Here is a 19,194-nt window from a genome sequence, read left to right on the forward strand (position 1 = left end):
GTTCCCTCTCAGGCTCAAACTGACTCTTTCTTTCAGTCTATTCCCAGGTCCTCTGATAGTTTTACTGATCTTTCTTCCCTAGATGTCTCCCTCTCAGAAAAAGAAATACTTAATGCTATTACTCTTCTTCATTAAGATAAAACACCTGGCCCAGATGGGTTTACGGTTCGTTTCTATCTGCACTTTAAGGATATCCTTTTACCGCATTTATTTTCTTTGATTACTTATTTTCTTGCCCAAGGAGAATCCAAAGGTTCCTTTACACAGGCAATGTTACGTTTGATCCCTAAAAAAGATAAAGATACCTCCCTTTGTAAAAACTATCGACCTATTTGTTTAATTAACACAGACTGTAAAATTGATGGTAAAATTCTGGCCTCTCTTATTAATAAAATCATTCCTAACCTTATTAACATTTATCAATCTGGGTTTGTTAAAGGCAGGTCCATTACTGACAATTCAAGAACTTTCCTTAACATCATTCACCTTGCCTCAAAGATAGATTCCCCAGTCGCCGCTATTACATTGGATGCTGAGAAAGCATTCAACAGAGTGTGCTGGGATTTTATGTTTGGTGCGCTGAGGTGGCATGGCTTTAGCCCTTCCATTATTCAATATATTCAATTGTTATACACTGCTCCCTCTACTTCTATCTGTGTTAATGGTTTTCAATCTCATTATTTATCTCTGCATAGAGGCACCAGACAAGGTTGTCCTCTCTCCCCTCTTCTTTTTATTCTTGCGTTAGAACCCTTTCTAGAAAAAATTCGACGTTCACCATCATATACTGGCTTTATATTTCAGAACATTGATATTAAGCTTACTGCTTATGCAGATGATATTTTACTTTATATCTCTAATCCGACCACTTCTTTACCTTCACTCTTTTCCTTGTTACAAGAATACTCTCTGGTTTCTGGTTATAAACTTAATATAGACAAATCTGAGGTTCTACCCCTTAACAAATTTTGCCTTCCTCACATGTTTCAGGGCTCTGGCTTCGAATGGAATTCTGGTAATATTAAATGCTTAGGTATTCTCTACGCTAACACTATTAGAGAAACCATTAAGCTTAATTAGAAAGATATAGTTAAAAAATGCTCTCTTCCCTTATAGATAATTGGTCTCACCTTTTCTTATCCTGGTGGGGGAGCCTAGCCACTATCAAAATGATGCTTCTTCCTATTGTTAATTTTTATCTTTCAATGCTTCCAATTTCCTTTCCACTCTATTTTTTTAAAACAATAAATCGTATCTTCACCACATTCTTATGGAATAAACGCAAAGCTAGGATCTCTCTTCCTCGTCTTCAAAAACCCAAAGAATCGGGTGGAGTCAACTTTCCCAACCTTGTTCGCTTTCATTCTGCTTTTACTTTAAAACAAATTTGGCCTTTTTTATCTGATTTGTCTGATTCTCCCCTAACAGCCTGGAGCTCAATAGAACTTGCGCAACTTTCACCTTTCTCCTTCATTACGGCTACTCGCTTATCTCAAACTCCTCTGCGTTTTCTCACCCCTATCTTTAAGCATTCCAAAGCACTTGCTCTCTCAGTGTTTCGCTCCTCCCTCTCGCAGTCAGAGTTTCATTCCTTAACTCCAATTTGGTATAACAAATCCTTAAAGATAAATCGCAGAGCACGTTTTTGGAAAGAATGGATTGATAAAGGTATTATTACCTATGATCATTTACTTGCTAATAATTCCTTGCAAGACTACTCTGACATTCGCGACTCCTTTCACCTTTCCAACGCATACTCCTCTCAGTATCCCTTGATTAAAAATTCCTTAGCCTTCATTATCTCTCAAAATGCTTCTCTGCCCACTACTGAAACAACCCTTCCCCCGTTACCAGATTTCTCTATTCCTCTCAAAGCTGCTGCTATCTATAAACTACTTTCTCGTCCCTCTGCTGAAAGAACCAAATCTAAACTTAAACTCTCTTGGGAAAAGGATCTAGCTCAAGAGTTTCCCCTTCAGGTTTGGAATTCCTTATGGTCAAAGTTGCACACTGTTTCCCGCTCTGCTAGTACTACACAGACTTTGTACTTTTTTTACAATAGACTTTTTTTTACCCCTTCCGATTTACATAATTTCAAATTGTCTGATTCCAAAAAATGCTGTTCTTGCTCTCAGGCTGATAGTGATTTTTTTCACATGTTCTTTCATTGCCCGTTAGTTAAATCCCTTTGGTCTCGTATTTAGTTAAAATTAAATATTAGCTACTGACCACTCCTTTGAGATTGTCCATATCTTTCTGGGTGGTGCTTCACCTATATGGAATGTTCATTGTAATGTACGCAAATTTATAGATTTGTATATAGCCATTTCTTTACAGATAATTACTACTAATTGGAAAGACACTTCAAAGATTTCATATAACGCTTGGTGGAACTTATTGTGCCATCATCATAGGCTTGATCGTGCTTTTGCTACCACTGTACCTCTTTTGATCAAAAAAGATTTGTTATGGTTGCCTTTAACCAATTTTCTCTCTCAAATTGTCCCTTGAATATCTTGTTTCTGTAGCCGTGTTCATCTATAGCCACTACTTAATTTTTTATTATAGATACATTTACTAGCTTATGTTAATTATAAGATATTTTACTCTGTATATTGATTGCTTTTCCCCCCTCCCTCCCCTTCCCTCTTTTCTTGTCTTCCTCTTGCCCCTCCTGCATATTAAACATAATACCTTTAAAAAGCTTTTTCCCTTAGTATATTCCCTATTTCCTTTATGGCATTCTTTAAATTTTGTAAGAGTTCAATTGTTTTTATTGTTTGATCTCACTGCCTAATGATTCTCTTTTGTATTGATGTTTTACTTGGTTTATTATATTCAATAAAGCTTTCTAAACTTAAAACTTAAAAGTCAGATGCTCAACATAAGGCCATGACAGTTTGTTCAACCATGAATAAGGTATCAAAGTCTCTTATGAATTGAATCAGGCTCGCTCTAATCCCCCGGGCCCCATACCACTTATACATGTTCAATTCTATTGAGGCCCTAAAAATTCCTTGCACATATTAAAAACTAAATTTGGGTTTCCAAATTAGCATCCGGTAGGCATATTTACAAACTGCATTTTGTAGTAGGTTTAGTGCTACAATAGTACTAACTACTAACTTAGTACACAATGCTATTCATAAACCAATGCACATAGATTTCTTCCTTGCCTTTCTTCTTTGTGCAGTGGTCAACAAATCTTCCAATGTGAAATAGAAAACACAATGTTTTAAATTCACTACAACAATTCTAAAAACTGTTAATGCATATGATTGCTAACAATAAGTACAGTAGGCGGTACAAAACTCATACCATCCTTAATCGTCTTTACTTTATTCTGTATAGACATGACAAGGAAAGACCTTCTGCAATAATTCTGCGGTCATCAAAAAACATGACGGAATCCCTGCACTCCCTGATAACTAAAATGACAGGGACATTATTCACGGTTCAGCCCTTTCCACTTGCTTGTGTTACATCGTTAAAAAAAAGATTTTATTGAAAACACAAACATCATATCATACTTCAGTGGTTTTCTTACAAATACAGAAAGAAAAAATAAATAAACAACAAAAATATTGATTATCATATAGGCCTGTGTTACACGTTAATAATAAAAAACAATTTCCTAAATTTAACAAAATGCTCTGGTAATATATGATTGATTAACAATAACGAATACGAAAATGTCACCAATATAATGCATTAGCATTTTACTTATTCTTGCGTAGTGAACTTTACGTGCTCTACAAGTACTTTAATTTAATGACTTTTATGTGATTGTTTCTGTTGGTTAGGGTTCAAATTTGCACAGCATAACAGAGATGTTTTTTTTCTTTTACAAAAAGTCGTCCTATTCTCTTGGATGAAGAAGGTTACTCTGCTCTCATCCTATTTGATCTTTCTGTAGCATTCAACATTGTTTTTGTCACTGCTGTCATTCTGAAATCAGTTTGAAGAATACTGCATCAAACTGGATGGGCGGTTATTAAACTGACCGTACCCAAGCAATCTGACTTCCAAAAATACCTTCGTCCTTCTAAGCTGTCGGACAGGATGTCAAGTTCTCTTTGGCCTTGCCTCACTGCATCGTCGCTGTCGCCTCAGACGTCAGATGCCAGACGTCTGCAGGAGCAAACCACGCTTGCACCCGTGCACAGCTTCTACGCTGAAAGGGTTGATCATCACTGTCAGATGACCAGACTGCAGATTGGCGCCCTCCACCCGCAGCTTTTTGCAGGCCTAGTGGGCTTTGCAAGCACTATTTTTCACAACAGCCTCCACATTATCAACCCTGCCAGTGCCACGCATCTCGTGGTAGGGTCACACCTTTTCGGTAATGTCCCCGCATCACCGCAATGGTTAATATCCTCATGCAAATTAAAGGCTAAAACAGCTGACTAGATCAGGCCGAGGGTTGAACTGTGTCCAAAGAGTTTTGCTGAGGCTAACACCTGTCAGTTCTCTTTGTTTGTTACTGTTAGAGGTAACAGACAGTCTTTGGGTTAAAGACAGCCCTCATCAGGCAGCCCTCATCAATGGTTGCCACGCACCTACCTGGCCCCTCCCCAACCCCCCTCCCCTCCAAATTATAAATCTTGACTTCAACACGGATGGATGTCCGAGCATCTCCCAGGTCTCAACACAGAGAGAGTACTTCATGCCCTTCCCTTCCTCCAGTACAGACGACCTGCCAGTGGCCACCAGACTGCAAAAGGAGCTACAGACCACCCCAGTGACTCGGAGTCATCACTATCGTTCAAGTGAATCCTCTCAGCTGAGAGCAGCCGAGCCAGGCCTTCCCTGTAGCCTGCTTGAACTGCCAAGACGCCATATTGAGCGCGCCACTGCTCTCCGCCCCAAGGTAAACTGGATTGCGAGGAAATAAACTTGGTATTACTACAAGGAAAACATTTTAAAAAGCGAAGTGTAGCTTTTTCGCATCCTCAAACATTGTTTTAATTAACTGCTGAGGACGTGGTGCAATGGCCAGCTCTTCGGACTTTGGAGCTGCGGACTCCAGTTGGAGTTGTGTGAGCTCAACATCCTGTGATTCTGGGCGAATCACTTAATCTCCCTGTGGTCAACAAACAATGCAGTGTGTCACTGGTGCTACTGTAAACCACCCCAGTACCTTCAGGTCGAGTTTGTGCCATATACAACTACAAAAAAATAACAACTCTGAAGGTTACAGCTCAAGAAGGTCACGACAACATCCTTTCCCCTCGTGCTGGCCTCTGTATGCCATCAGCTCGTGCTGGTGAGAAATCATGATCTACACATGAGCCACCAAGCTGGGCTCACTTTACACTTCTATAGTACCCAGTCATAGGAAGCCAAGCCACTCGCACTTTAATTCCCTGTCCACGCCTTGGATGGCGGCAGTGAGCTCGGCTTTCCATTGGCTCAGACAGCACTCTGCAGTGCAATGATTTTTTACCCCTGCTCTCCCCTTCTCAGGATCTGGTCCTTCCCTTGTGTTTGACAGCAGTGCTCAGAAGCAGGGACTGCAGGTCATAGATAGTTTCCAGGCGGGAGTGGAAGGAGAGAAGAGCAAATAGAAGAGGGTGGGGAGAATCAGAGAAAAAGACAGAAGTATATAAAGAGAGGAGAGAGATGAGAAGAGGAAGATAAAGGAACAGATAAAAGAACAAAGGACTAAGGGCCAGATGTGCGACCATTTTTTTCCCAGGGACCGCTGCCTGCCCTTAAAAAATGAAACAAAAACGTATCATTTTTCTTTTTAAATGCATCCTGTTTTCCTTTCAGAAAAACGGATTGCATTTGAAAAAAAAACTGCTCTATTAAAAAGCAGTCACAGACATGGTGGTCTGCTGACCCCAGCAGGCCACCGTCCCTGTGAGGCTGGCCAATGTCAATTGGGTCGCAAATTGCGAGTGGCTCATGAATATTGATGAGCCTCACAATTTGCGACCCCATTGGGATTCGCTAACAGTGTCTCTGACACTGTTGTACATTGGATTTAGTGCCTTGCAATTTGCAAATCGCAATTTGTCGCAAGTTGCGAGGTGCTAAATACAATGATGGTACATCTGGCCCTAATTCTTGGAGCCCACTGCTCTAACCCCGTGAGTAGGACTCACAGACTGTGTGCTACGAGGGAGGGCAGGTGGAGCTAAAATAGAGGATGGGGAGGGCGACAGACAGATAAGTAGGAAAGAGGCTGTAAAGAGAGTGATTGGGAAGGAGAGATAGGAAGATGAGGAGAAAGAAAGAGAGAGGAAAAGATGACAGGGATGAAAATAGGGAGGATGCAACGAGAGAGATAGAAGAAATTCTGGAGACTGGTACAGTTGTGAATTAGACTACGACTGACAACTGCTGCTCTACTCGGGGGTTGGGGGGACAGCACCACTCACAGTGCGTCTGCTGCTGATTTACATCAGTTTCTTACCAGCAGCAATTTGTATTCATTTGAACTACCACTTGTTTAGAACAGAACACCTCCGGGTTTTATGCTGGCGCTAACTAGCATTCTTTTTTTTACCTTATTGCATTAGCAACTGAATATGCCTCAGACTGAGTGACGGTATAATCCCCTAGTTGCACTTGCTATGCTATAAAATTTACTTTTTAGGCTATCATTCAGGCATGAATGATCATATCAATGAGATCATTTTCTGAGAAGAGGCAGTGCCTGTCTGCCCTCTGTTACTGAGAACTGCAGACACAAAGTCTGTCTGCGATTAGTGCCCTTCCTTCCGTTTCTCGTGCTTTGCAGCAGTTTTAAAATCTTCTTAGAGTTTCTTATTGCTCAAATGGGTGTAATTTCTGATATTTATATGTTTTCCTCATCTTAATTGCGTGATTTTGCTCATGAGAAAGTGTCACTCAAAGTCGTTGAAATTTCACTCATAATTACTCTGAAATTATGAAAATGTCACACAGAGCAATCTGAAACTTTGGCAACTACGGTCACATTATTGACACCAGAACTGCTGTCTACTGACTAAAGTGTGTCCAGAATGAAGGCACATCGTACACACTGGTCTTGAACCTGGTTGTCCTTAAACAGTAGATATTTTGTGGGTGCAAGTGATGGCAGAGTACTTTAGACATTAGCAGTGAGCAAGAGGCAATGGAGATGTAAGATGAACTGGTATTAAAACTGATTTTAAGTTGTGCACTGTACCACGCTAATTTGGGACTTTAGGGGTGAGCTAGTGCCCTTTAACTAAAACGCATGCAAGCAAAAGCAAATGCTGAAAGTTAATAATCCCAAAACAATGGAGAAGTCAAGGGTTATTAACACAGCCACTAGAATCACAAGCGTTTCAATCATTGGGGGAAGGGGTACATTAGTTGAGATTGCTCTGACTTCAAGTGACATCAAAGCAGGATCTAAGGCCCTCATTTATGGGTTTTTGGCATATGGCAGTGCTGCAATCCAGCTTGCTCAGCTGCCCTACGTCAAAGTGAAAGGGCAAGATTGCACTGTATTTATGCAATATCGTACATTCCTGTCCTTTTACCTGCCCTGGCATCGTTTCACCAGCCTAGAGCCAATGCATGCACACTTGCACCATGGTGTTGTTGGCAGGATTGTTTTTATGCAGGAAGGTACACCTTTCTGCACAGAAACAATCCTAAGAGGCGTTTTCTTCTTTCTACACATAGAAAGAGGAAAAAACAAGGGAAAATAAAGGTATTTCTCCTCTTTATGCTTCATCTTGGGAGGCATAAGGTTTTGGAGCGTCCCCTGGTTTACATGTTTTTGCAAATCTGGAAAAGTGTCAAAATCCATGGGTGTTGAGTAGGAAAACCCACCGCAAGGCCCATAGAACACCACCTGAGTGCAAAGTAAGGCAACGCAGCAATTTGCGCTGCCTTGCCCTACTCCATATCTATGAGGCCACTCAAAGCCACGCATTTGCGCTGTTGGAGTGTCACAAAATGTATCACTTTGGAGGAGCAAGGGGCTCATAAATATGTCCCTAAGTGTCTCGGAATGACCGGCAGAGCTAAATGAAGCAAATTCATGGCTTTCAATGCTTCACCTCTGGTAAAGCCAATATAAGAGTTTCTAGGAAAACATTTTAAGGAAAAAAAGAATCTGGTAAAAATGAAGGTATCGCTAATCAGAGGAAATAACATAAGGGAAGACTTGGTAAAGAGCCATAGTCCATTTCTACCACAATTTGGCTTAGATGCGTGCATTAGAAGTGGCAGATGCCTGTGCAGCTCTACCACAACAAGACTTTCCTATCCTCTCCCCCCCCCAGTTATTTATGCTTTCATTGGCTGGATAAACAAAAGGTGAGGAACTAGGCGAAAAAGCCCCTCTTTAAATATGCAAAACAATGAGTGTAAAGTGATGTTAAATAAATAAAAAAAATACTGTTGGACCTGGCCCTTCTGGCAGGTTCACCCCGGAACTTTTTGCTTTTTATTTGGTGACCTGGTGTGGTGATTTTTGGTTTCTGCGCACTTTACCGCTGTGTCCCAGGGTAAAGTGCGTGCGTGTTGTGAGGTTGGCCTGCCCTCCCATAGGAATGCATGGGGGAATGTATGTGTCCTGGTAGTTCCTGATGCGTGGGGTGTGCAGGCCCGAGTTTGGTATGTGCGGACTCGTGTGATTGAATGCTGCGCGATGATGTGTGCGGCGTGCATGTACCTAGTGTGGAAGTGCCACTTCTAGAAGTGGGCACTTCGGTGTGCAGTATGAAATGTGTGGCTTGTCTGGTGATTGGCTGGTGGAGGTCACGTGATGGGTTAGGGAAATCCCCAGAGTCAGGAGGAGTCGCCCAGTGGTGAATAGGGAGTTAGCATATTGATGGCAGGGGAGGAGTACACCTGGGTCCTGAATAGGGCAGGGCTTTCCCCACACAATGCTGGCTCCGGCCCCTGTGGTGCGTCTGATGACCCTGGCCTGTCCACTAAATAGGGAGAGGGGCTGAGCAAAACAAAGTGCTCAGGGACCAGTTGTAACTGGTTCGCTCCTTCCCTGCACCTTGCAGACAAAGGATTTACTGTATAAAAAGGGGCTGTGTCCCCTTACATTTGTTGTTCTCTTGCAGGATCAACTTGAGGGGGGCCTGCTGCTGCTGGGCGCCAGGAGAGACCGCCACTGGGGACTGCCTCCCTGCTGGAGGGCCCTGTGGGCTGGCCCTGGGCCCAGTCTTTGCCCCCCTGCTCTTGAGAGACTTTTGGCTGGACTTGCTATTCCTAAGCGCCTGGGAGCGCTCTTTTGACTTTATAGCGCTGGGCGCGCTGTTTGGCGTCATAGCGCTGTGAGCGCTTTAATTCGGGAAGCCGGTGCCCACCCGGTGCTGTTATTGCCATAGCGGGTGCCTACCCCGCTTGTTTGCGTGCCTTTGGCCGTGAGGACAACGAAGCCGTACGTTGGTGGAGGGAAGCGGACGAGAGCCTACCCCCGCGCTTCCCGGAGCAGAGAGAGGAGAAGTGCGGCCGGAGCTGGTGCGGAGGGGGCGCGAGGCACATTGTCGGTGCCTGCCCCTCCGCGTTGCAGGAAAGCCTCGGCGTCCATCGTCCGCCGAGATAGGAGACGATGCGGGAGTCCCCGGAGAGCAGCCCGGTGAGTACAAAGGGCTGGGGGACTCCGCGCATGTATTGAGGGGGCATCGTCTGGTGCTCAGAGCCGGTGGAGGCTCCAACGAGGCGCATTGTATTTCCACCGAGCCGATTGAGGCTCAGCGAGGGGGGCGCCTTTCTGGTGATCAGAGCCCCGTGGCTCCCTCGTAGTGGGGGACATTCTTTTTGGCAGAGCCCAGAGAGGGCTCCAGAGGCACGCCGGTGCCTGAGCTCGTTCCACAGCTGCCCAGCACTTAGTGGGCAGCTGCCACGTTTAGGTGGGGGACATTTCTCGTTTTGGTCTGCGCAGCTGGCGCAGCCTGACCGGACACAGGGCGTCTTAGCCCTGACAAGGCCAGTTGGCCTAGGAACAGCCACAGGTGGTGGCTCATGAGAGTTCTCGCTAATGATTCCTTACCTGCACCTCTGAATGTTTTATGCATCATGTGTTTCCTTTTATGACACTGCTGAATGTAGTTTCTGCATCATGTGTTTTCTTTCAGAACACCGCTGAATGTTTTATGCATCATGTGTTTACCTGCCCGGCACCTCTGAATGAGTTTATGCGTCATGTGCCATGTTCTGCACCTCTGAATGTTTTATGCATCATGTGTAATGTGTGTTTTCCCCTACAGGTATTGTGATACTTAGGTGGTTGTTGTCTCCTAGTACCGGTGGTGCTAGTGAGGTCCTAGTGGCCTGCGTGATAGTCTCCTAAGGTGGTTAGGGTTGCGTAGGTGGTACTTTCTTGTTACCAGTAGTTACTGGTTGCGTGCTATATATGTTATTTTTGTGCTACAGTAATTTTATATTTGGTGCTAAGTGCTAAATACCTAAAAGTGCTAATTCCTGACAGTGGTCCATGAGGCCCTGTCCCCTGTACATATAATCCCTTGTAAATTCTGCCCGTGCCTGTTGGCACATTGTAAAGTGTGTGTTGTTATCTAATGTGTTTTGCATAATACAAAGGCTATTTTTATAGAATACCTTGTGTGGAGTTTCCTTTGTGGTGGGCCTTGGGTGTTGTTGCTGGGTGCGCGCGCAAACGCTTTACACCTTGCCTCAGAGATAAGCCTGACTGCTCGTGCCAAGCTACCAAGGGGTTGAGCAGGGGTTATCTTTGGCGTGTAACTTCCTTGCCCTGACTAGAGTGGTGGTTTCTGCCTGACTTTGGCGCAAGCCTTAGCCAACCAGAAATCGCCAGTTCTAACATTGGTGATCAGCGGTGGGATTTGGACGTGCGTTTGCGCTGTACCGCAGCAGCGACTGGCTACACCACAAAACTCTGCATTTAGATAATCACATTTTTGGGGATTATTGTTTTTGAGTTACATTATTTCTTCTCTAAAGGTGTCCTTTTGTGAATAATGTACTCCTGTGTTAGCTCAGACACTCAGGTTCCTTGTGTTAAACTCTTCTCAGGAACGTCCGCCAAAATGGAGCCTGCTTTTAATTTCTGTGGTCTGTTTAGATACAGTAGGTTGGAGTTGGTAAGGTTCTGTGAAGAGAGGGACATAGAGGTGGGTGAGTCAGATACCCAGTCCAAACTGAGGGACAACCTGATCCTATGGCAGAAGGATGAGTGGGAGCGAGAGCGCAGCGAGGAAGATAGGGCCCGGGCCGCACGCCGAGAGGGTGGTGGGTCTGTGGGGAGCCCTGAAGATTCAGAAGAGGAGGAAGGTTACCTGACAGGGACCCCAGTAGACAGTGAAGACCCCATAGATAGGGAGTCCCTTGCTGGGTCCAGTGTCAGGAGCAGCACCCCATCCCTTTCCCTGTCCCCAGAGGAGTGGAGAGATAGGAGGGAAGAAAGGGAGCATCAGCTGGCCATGGAGAAGCTCAGGTTAGAGCATGCCAAGGCGATGGCGCAGCTGGGGGTGGAGGAGAAAAAGTTTGAGACTGAGAGGGTCTTGGCGGAAGAGAGGATGGCGGAGGCTGAGAGGTCCTTCGCCAGGGAGAAATTAGCTCTAGAGGGTAAGTTGTCCCCTGAGCGCATTGGTTTTCTGGATTCACCAGTGAGGGTGGAGTCCAGTGGTGGCAGCGATAGAGAGCCCAGTGCAGAGAGTCCCATTCCCCATTCCCAGAGTATGGTACCTGTTTTCCAAGAGGAGGAATGTAGGTTGAAGTTCAGGGGCAGTAAGAAACTGCCTCACCAGTCTTGGGGCACGTTTGTGGGTGAATGTGAGGATGCACTGGACGATTGGTTAAGGGTACACACGAAACGGGCTTTTGACGGACTGTATGCTCTGGTTATCAAAGAGCAGCTGCTCGGTAGTTGTTATCCCGGGTTGCGCTAACACCTGTTGGGGTATGGCTCTTTTTGCCCATGGGAGCTTGCAGAGGAAGCAGACCGTTGGGAGGGTGCCCAAGGTTCTGATGAGGTATGGGAGAGTACTTCCAACAGCAGTGGCTCAGGGATCTTCCCGTCTTGGATGGGGGTAGAGGTTCAGAGTAGCCCAGCTAGGTCCCAGAGTAGTGAGAGGGGTGTAGGGGCTCACGGCCAATCTCAGTGGAGTAGGAGTGAGTGGGTGACTTTGAGTCCCCAGAGGCCCGAAACCCAGTCTCAGAACCTGGATGGTTTCTTAAGGGAACACCAGGTTGGGGGCCTAGGCTGTCCTGTTAGGTCACTTGAGGAGGATCGCCCAGTGTATGGAGAACCTGGAGTCTCGGTAAGTAGAGCTCCAGTGGTTCTGGTGTCAGGCAGTACCGCTCCGGTAGGGAGGGTACAGAAGTCCAGCGAGAGGAGTGGCATGGGGCTGTGTTCCCCGGTGGAGGAGCCAGTGGGTCAGGGATCAGCCGGGAGGGCTGAGTCTCCTAGAAGTGACCATGGCGACTACACGTCTGTCCTGGGGGATCTTCGCGCACTGTCAGGTGGACAGGGGACGGGAGATCTGCGCCAAGCAGACTGTCATGCAACATATGAGGCATATGTTACTCTTGGGGGGATACTGTGTGAGTCCCCAGAAGTCCTGGAGTGCCAGGCAAGTAGTCCACCGAAGGTTCTAGACCAGAGGTTGGGAGACCAGTTCTCAGGGAAAGGTCCTGAGCTGGTGGGAAAGTTGATTTCTGAGGGTGCCTCTCAGAGGAGGAGAGGACGGAACCCTAGAAGAAGAGGTAGGGGGAGGAGAGCCTCACCCGTGACTGTTGGTCAGCTTGAGGGTTCAGACCCTGGGATGGAAGATCAGTGGATGTTTAGAACCGCCCTGATGAGAGGAAGAGTGGAAGATGGTCACTACGTGCCAGGGGTTACTACCCCCCACTCTGTGGTTAGGCACGGATCAGTGGCGCCTAGATGGCCTAGGGCCTGGTCCTGGCCGCGGACAGCTGAGGAGTACCAGTGGGGTAGCCCAGTTGGTCCGCCGAGTTCTTTTAGAAGGAATTCCATGGGTTTAGAGTGGCGTAAAACCGGAGAGTGTCCCTGCCGTTGCGGGCCTGCGTCCGTGTTTTGTCGCCCAAAGCAGGGAAGACCTTCACGGTGGTGATTGGTCTACCCTGCGTTTTGGCTGGAAGGGGGTTGTGTTGGACCCGGCCCTTCTGGCAGGTTCACCCCAGGACTTTTTGCTTTTTATTTGGTGACCTGGTGTGGTGATTTTTGGTTTCTGCGCACTTTACCGCTGTGTCCCAGGGTAAAGTGCGTGCGTGTTGTGAGGTTGGCCTGCCCTCCCATAGGAATGCATGGGGGAATGTATGTGTCCTGGTAGTTCCTGATGCGTGGGGTGTGCAGGCCCGAGTTTGGTATGTGCGGACTCGTGTGATTGAATGCTGCGCGATGATGTGTGCGGCGTGCATGTACCTAGTGTGGAAGTGCCACTTCTAGAAGTGGGCACTTCGGTGTGCAGTATGAAATGTGTGGCTTGTCTGGTGATTGGCTGGTGGAGGTCACGTGATGGGTTAGGGAAATCCCCAGAGTCAGGAGGAGTCGCCCAGTGGTGAATAGGGAGTTAGCATATTGATGGCAGGGGAGGAGTACACCTGGGTCCTGAATAGGACAGGGCTTTCCCCACACAATGCTGGCTCCGGCCCCTGTGGTGCGTCTGATGACCCTGGCCTGTCCACTAAATAGGGAGAGGGGCTGAGCAAAACAAAGTGCTCAGGGACCAGTTGTAACTGGTTCGCCCCTTCCCTGCACCTTGCAGACAAAGGATTTACTGTATAAAAAGGGGCTGTGTCCCCTTACATTTGTTGTTCTCTTGCAGGATCAACTTGAGGGGGGCCTGCTGCTGCTGGGCGCCAGGAGAGACCGCCACTGGGGACTGCCTCCCTGCTGGAGGGCCCTGTGGGCTGGCTCTGGGCCCAGTCTTTGCCCCCCTGCTCTTGAGAGACTTTTGGCTGGACTTGCTATTCCTAAGCGCCTGGGAGCGCTCTTTTGACTTTATAGCGCTGGGCGCGCTGTTTGGCGTCATAGCGCTGTGAGCGCTTTAATTCGGGAAGCCGGTGCCCACCCGGTGCTGTTATTGCCATAGCGGGTGCCTACCCCGCTTGTTTGCGTGCCTTTGGCCGTGAGGACAACGAAGCCGTACGTTGGTGGAGGGAAGCGGACGGGAGCCTACCCCACGCTTCCCGGAGCAGAGAGAGGAGAAGTGCGGCCGGAGCTGGTGCGGAGGGGGCGCGAGGCACATTGTCGGTGCCTGCCCCTCCGCGTTGCAGGGAAGCCTCGGCGTCCATCGTCCGCCGAGATAGGAGACGATGCGGGAGTCCCCGGAGAGCAGCCCGGTGAGTACAAAGGGCTGGGGGACTCCGCGCATGAATTGAGGGGGCATCGTCTGGTGCTCAGAGCCGGTGGAGGCTCCAACGAGGCGCATTGTATTTCCACCGAGCCGATTGAGGCTCAGCGAGGGGGGCGCCTTTCTGGTGATCAGAGCCCCGTGGCTCCCTCGTAGTGGGGGACATTCTTTTTGGCAGAGCCCAGAGAGGGCTCCAGAGGCACGCCGGTGCCTGAGCTCGTTCCACAGCTGCCCAGCACTTAGTGGGCAGCTGCCACGTTTAGGTGGGGGACATTTCTCGTTTTGGTCTGCGCAGCTGGCGCAGCCTGACCGGACACAGGGCGTCTTAGCCCTGACAAGGCCAGTTGGCCTAGGAACAGCCACAGGTGGTGGCTCATGAGAGTTCTCGCTAATGATTCCTTACCTGCACCTCTGAATGTTTTATGCATCATGTGTTTCCTTTTATGACACCGCTGAATGTAGTTTCTGCATCATGTGTTTTCTTTCAGAACACCGCTGAATGTTTTATGCATCATGTGTTTACCTGCCCGGCACCTCTGAATGAGTTTATGCGTCATGTGCCATGTTCTGCACCTCTGAATGTTTTATGCATCATGTGTAATGTGTGTTTTCCCCTACAGGTATTGTGATACTTAGGTGGTTGTTGTCTCCTAGTACCGGTGGTGCTAGTGAGGTCCTAGTGGCCTGCGTGATAGTCTCCTAAGGTGGTTAGGGTTGCGTAGGTGGTACTTTCTTGTTACCAGTAGTTACTGGTTGCGTGCTATATATGTTATTTTTGTGCTACAGTAATTTTATATTTGGTGCTAAGTGCTAAATACCTAAAAGTGCTAATTCCTGACAGTGGTCCATGAGGCCCTGTCCCCTGTACATATAATCCCTTGTAAATTCTGCCCGTGCCTGTTGGCACATTGTAAAGTGTGTGTTGTTATCTAATGTGTTTTGCATAATACAAAGGCTATTTTTATAGAATACCTTGTGTGGAGTTTCCTTTGTGGTGGGCCTTGGGTGTTGTTGCTGGGTGCGCGCGCAAACGCTTTACACCTTGCCTCAGAGATAAGCCTGACTGCTCGTGCCAAGCTACCAAGGGGGTGAGCAGGGGTTATCTTTGGCGTGTAACTTCCTTGCCCTGACTAGAGTGGTGGTTTCTGCCTGACTTTGGCGCAAGCCTTAGCCAACCAGAAATCGCCAGTTCTAACATTGGTGATCAGCGGTGGGATTTGGACGTGCGTTTGCGCTGTACCGCAGCAGCGACTGGCTACACCACAAAACTCTGCATTTAGATAATCACATTTTTGGGGATTATTGTTTTTGAGTTACATTATTTCTTCTCTAAAGGTGTCCTTTTGTGAATAATGTACTCCTGTGTTAGCTCAGACACTCAGGTTCCTTGTGTTAAACTCTTCTCAGGAACGTCCGCCAAAATGGAGCCTGCTTTTAATTTCTGTGGTCTGTTTAGATACAGTAGGTTGGAGTTGGTAAGGTTCTGTGAAGAGAGGGACATAGAGGTGGGTGAGTCAGATACCCAGTCCAAACTGAGGGACAACCTGATCCTATGGCAGAAGGATGAGTGGGAGCGAGAGCGCAGCGAGGAAGATAGGGCCCGGGCCGCACGCCGAGAGGGTGGTGGGTCTGTGGGGAGCCCTGAAGATTCAGAAGAGGAGGAAGGTTACCTGACAGGGACCCCAGTAGACAGTGAAGACCCCATAGATAGGGAGTCCCTTGCTGGGTCCAGTGTCAGGAGCAGCACCCCATCCCTTTCCCTGTCCCCAGAGGAGTGGAGAGATAGGAGGGAAGAAAGGGAGCATCAGCTGGCCATGGAGAAGCTCAGGTTAGAGCATGCCAAGGCGATGGCGCAGCTGGGGGTGGAGGAGAAAAAGTTTGAGACTGAGAGGGTCTTGGCGGAAGAGAGGATGGCGGAGGCTGAGAGGTCCTTCGCCAGGGAGAAATTAGCTCTAGAGGGTAAGTTGTCCCCTGAGCGCATTGGTTTTCTGGATTCACCAGTGAGGGTAGAGTCCAGTGGTGGCAGCGATAGAGAGCCCAGTGCAGAGAGTCCCATTCCCCATTCCCAGAGTATGGTACCTGTTTTCCAAGAGGAGGAATGTAGGTTGAAGTTCAGGGGCAGTAAGAAACTGCCTCACCAGTCTTGGGGCACGTTTGTGGGTGAATGTGAGGATGCACTGGACGATTGGTTAAGGGTACACACGAAACGGGCTTTTGACGGACTGTATGCTCTGGTTATCAAAGAGCAGCTGCTCGGTAGTTGTTATCCCGGGTTGCGCTAACACCTGTTGGGGTATGGCTCTTTTTGCCCATGGGAGCTTGCAGAGGAAGCAGACCGTTGGGAGGGTGCCCAAGGTTCTGATGAGGTATGGGAGAGTACTTCCAACAGCAGTGGCTCAGGGATCTTCCCGTCTTGGATGGGGGTAGAGGTTCAGAGTAGCCCAGCTAGGTCCCAGAGTAGTGAGAGGGGTGTAGGGGCTCACGGCCAATCTCAGTGGAGTAGGAGTGAGTGGGTGACTTTGAGTCCCCAGAGGCCCGAAACCCAGTCTCAGAACCTGGATGGTTTCTTAAGGGAACACCAGGTTGGGGGCCTAGGCTGTCCTGTTAGGTCACTTGAGGAGGATCGCCCAGTGTATGGAGAACCTGGAGTCTCGGTAAGTAGAGCTCCAGTGGTTCTGGTGTCAGGCAGTACCGCTCCGGTAGGGAGGGTACAGAAGTCCAGCGAGAGGAGTGGCATGGGGCTGTGTTCCCCGGTGGAGGAGCCAGTGGGTCAGGGATCAGCCGGGAGGGCTGAGTCTCCTAGAAGTGACCATGGCGACTACACGTCTGTCCTGGGGGATCTTCGCGCACTGTCAGGTGGACAGGGGACGGGAGATCTGCGCCAAGCAGACTGTCATGCAACATATGAGGCATATGTTACTCTTGGGGGGATACTGTGTGAGTCCCCAGAAGTCCTGGAGTGCCAGGCAAGTAGTCCACCGAAGGTTCTAGACCAGAGGTTGGGAGACCAGTTCTCAGGGAAAGGTCCTGAGCTGGTGGGAAAGTTGATTTCTGAGGGTGCCTCTCAGAGGAGGAGAGGACGGAACCCTAGAAGAAGAGGTAGGGGGAGGAGAGCCTCACCCGTGACTGTTGGTCAGCTTGAGGGTTCAGACCCTGGGATGGAAGATCAGTGGATGTTTAGAACCGCCCTGATGAGAGGAAGAGTGGAAGATGGTCACTACGTGCCAGGGGTTACTACCCCCCACTCTGTGGTTAGGCACGGATCAGTGGTGCCTAGATGGCCTAGGGCCTGGTCCTGGCCGCGGACAGCTGAGGAGTACCAGTGGGGTAGCCCAGTTGGTCCGCCGAGTTCTTTTAGAAGGAATTCCATGGGTTTAGAGTGGCGTAAAACCGGAGAGTGTCCCTGCCGTTGCGGGCCTGCGTCCGTGTTTTGTCGCCCAAAGCAGGGAAGACCTTCACGGTGGTGATTGGTCTACCCTGCGTTTTGGCTGGAAGGGGGTTGTGTTGGACCCGGCCCTTCTGGCAGGTTCACCCCAGGACTTTTTGCTTTTTATTTGGTGACCTGGTGTGGTGATTTTTGGTTTCTGCGCACTTTACCGCTGTGTCCCAGGGTAAAGTGCGTGCGTGTTGTGAGGTTGGCCTGCCCTCCCATAGGAATGCATGGGGGAATGTATGTGTCCTGGTAGTTCCTGATGCGTGGGGTGTGCAGGCCCGAGTTTGGTATGTGCGGACTCGTGTGATTGAATGCTGCGCGATGATGTGTGCGGCGTGCATGTACCTAGTGTGGAAGTGCCACTTCTAGAAGTGGGCACTTCGGTGTGCAGTATGAAATGTGTGGCTTGTCTGGTGATTTGCTGGTGGAGGTCACGTGATGGGTTAGGGAAATCCCCAGAGTCAGGAGGAGTCGCCCAGTGGTGAATAGGGAGTTAGCATATTGATGGCAGGGGAGGAGTACACCTGGGTCCTGAATAGGACAGGGCTTTCCCCACACAATGCTGGCTCCGGCCCCTGTGGTGCGTCTGATGACCCTGGCCTGTCCACTAAATAGGGAGAGGGGCTGAGCAAAACAAAGTGCTCAGGGACCAGTTGTAACTGGTTCGCCCCTTCCCTGCACCTTGCAGACAAAGGATTTACTGTATAAAAAGGGGCTGTGTCCCCTTACATTTGTTGTTCTCTTGCAGGATCAACTTGAGGGGGGCCTGCTGCTGCTGGGCGCCAGGAGAGACCGCCACTGGGGACTGCCTCCCTGCTGGAGGGCCCTGTGGGCTGGCTCTGGGCCCAGTCTTTGCCCCCCTGCTCTTGAGAGACTTTTGGCTGGACTTGCTATTCCTAAGCGCCTGGGAGCGCTCTTTTGACTTTATAGCGCTGGGCGCGCTGTTTGGCGTCATAGCGCTGTGAGCGCTTTAATTCGGGAAGCCGGTGCCCACCCGGTGCTGTTATTGCCATAGCGGGTGCCTACCCCGCTTGCTTGCGTGCCTTTGGCCGTGAGGACAACGAAGCCGTACGTTGGTGGAGGGAAGCGGACGGGAGCCTACCCCACGCTTCCCGGAGCAGAGAGAGGAGAAGTGCGGCCGGAGCTGGTGCGGAGGGGGCGCGAGGCACATTGTCGGTGCCTGCCCCTCCGCGTTGCAGGGAAGCCTCGGCGTCCATCGTCCGCCGAGATAGGAGACGATGCGGGAGTCCCCGGAGAGCAGCCCGGTGAGTACAAAGGGCTGGGGGACTCCGCGCATGAATTGAGGGGGCATCGTCTGGTGCTCAGAGCCGGTGGAGGCTCCAACGAGGCGCATTGTATTTCCACCGAGCCGATTGAGGCTCAGCGAGGGGGGCGCCTTTCTGGTGATCAGAGCCCCGTGGCTCCCTCGTAGTGGGGGACATTCTTTTTGGCAGAGCCCAGAGAGGGCTCCAGAGGCAC

At 49.0% G+C, this 19,194-nt stretch overlaps 1 protein-coding gene across 1 annotated transcript in view; it reads right to left on the reverse strand.

Annotated features, from left to right (window-relative positions):
- CACNA1E (calcium voltage-gated channel subunit alpha1 E) overlaps positions 1 to 19,194 on the reverse strand; it is a 1,399,715-nt gene that overhangs the window by 624,158 nt on the left and 756,363 nt on the right. The gene's annotated exons all lie outside the window — the stretch shown is intronic.

The sequence above is a fragment of the Triturus cristatus genome, chromosome 4_2, assembly GCF_964204655.1.
Source record: "Triturus cristatus chromosome 4_2, aTriCri1.1, whole genome shotgun sequence".
NCBI lineage: Eukaryota > Metazoa > Chordata > Amphibia > Caudata > Salamandridae > Triturus > Triturus cristatus.